Source organism: Cherax quadricarinatus, chromosome 14, assembly GCF_038502225.1.
Source record: "Cherax quadricarinatus isolate ZL_2023a chromosome 14, ASM3850222v1, whole genome shotgun sequence".
NCBI lineage: Eukaryota > Metazoa > Arthropoda > Malacostraca > Decapoda > Parastacidae > Cherax > Cherax quadricarinatus.
The window spans coordinates 36,914,381-36,916,291 of record NC_091305.1 but is presented as its reverse complement, the minus strand read 5'-3'; positions in this window follow the sequence as shown (position 1 = coordinate 36,916,291).

Genomic DNA, 1,911 nt, shown 5'->3' with positions numbered 1-1,911 from the left:
GCGTGCAGGGAGAGGCAGCGTGCAGGGAGAGGCAGCGTGCAGGGAGGGGCAGCATGCAGGGAGAGGCAGCGTGCAGGGAGAGGCAGCGTGCAGGGAGAGGCAGCGTGCAGGGAGAGGCAGCGTGCAGGGAGAGGCAGCATGCAGGGAGAGGCAGCGTGCAGGGAGAGGCAGCGTGCAGGGAGAGGCAGCATGCAGGGAGAGGCAGCGTGCAGGGAGAGGCAGCATGCAGGGAGAGGCAGCGTGCAGGGAGAGGCAGCGTGCAGGGAGAGGCAGCGTGCAGGGAGAGGCAGCGTGCAGGGAGAGGCAGCGTGCAGGGAGAGGCAGCATGCAGGGAGAGGCAGCGTGCAGGGAGAGGCAGCGTGCAGGGAGAGGCAGCGTGCAGGGAGAGGCAGCGTGCAGGGAGAGGCAGCGTGCAGGGAGAGGCAGCATGCAGGGAGAGGCAGCATGCAGGGAGAGGCAGCGTGCAGGGAGAGGCAGCATGCAGGGAGAGGCAGCATGCAGGGAGAGGCAGCGTGCAGGGAGAGGCAGCGTGCAGGGAGAGGCAGCGTGCAGGTAGAGGCAGCGTGCAGGGAGAGGCAGCATGCAGGGAGAGGCAGCGTGCAGGGAGAGGCAGCATGCAGGGAGAGGCAGCATGCAGGGAGAGGCAGCGTGCAGGGAGAGGCAGCGTGCAGGGAGAGGCAGCGTGCAGGGAGAGGCAGCGTGCAGGGAGAGGCAGCGTGCAGGGAGAGGCAGCGTGCAGGGAGAGGCAGCATGCAGGGAGAGGCAGCGTGCAGGGAGAGGCAGCGTGCAGGGAGAGGCAGCGTGCAGGGAGAGGCAGCGTGCAGGGAGAGGCAGCGTGCAGGGAGAGGCAGCGTGCAGGGAGAGGCAGCGTGCAGGGAGAGGCAGCGTGCAGGGAGAGGCAGCGTGCAGGGAGAGGCAGCGTGCAGGGAGAGGCAGCGTGCAGGGAGAGGCAGCGTGCAGGGAGAGGCAGCGTGCAGGGAGAGGCAGCGTGCAGAGAGAGGCAACGTGCAGGGAGAGGCAGCGTGCAGGGAGAGGTAGCGTGCAGGGAGAGGCAGCGTGCAGGGAGAGGCAGCGTGCAGGGAGAGGCAGCGTGCAGGGAGAGGCAGCGTGCAGGGAGAGGCAGCGTGCAGGGAGAGGCAGCGTGCAGGGAGAGGCAGCGTGCAGGGAGAGGCAGCGTGCAGGGAGAGGCAGCGTGCAGGGAGAGGCAGCGTGCAGGGAGAGGCAGCGTGCAGGGAGAGGCAGCGTGCAGGGAGAGGCAGCGTGCAGGGAGAGGTAGCGTGCAGGGAGAGCGTGCAGGGAGAGGCAGCGTGCAGGGAGAGGCAGCGTGCAGGGAGAGGCAGCGTGCAGGAGAGATGGCAGCGTGCAGGGAGAGGCAGCGTGCAGGGAGAGGTAGCGTGTAGGCAGTATGCAGGGAGAGGCAGCGTGCAGGGAGAGGCAGCGTGCAGGGAGAGGTAGCGTGCAGGGAGAGGCAGTATGCAGGGAGAGGCAGCGTGCAGGGAGAGGCAGCGTGCAGGGAGAGGTAGCGTGCAGGGAGAGGCAGTATGCAGGGAGAGGCAGCGTGCAGGGAGAGGCAGCGTGCAGGGAGAGGCAGCGTGCAGGGAGAGGCAGCGTGCAGGGAGAGGCAGCGTGCAGGGAGGGATCCAGTACAATGGTGAATTACCATGAGTTCACCTGAGATATTTATCACAGTTTACATATAATATCATATATCACACAGCAATAATTATGAAATGCAGAGTTTAGCGTCAGTGTTATGTTGCTCAGTTCCGGTACTTTTATATAAAATAAAGTGAGAATACTAAAAACACTGAGGTACGGTTATTATATATACATATATATATATATATATATATATATATATATATATATATATATATATATATATATATATATATATATATATATATATAT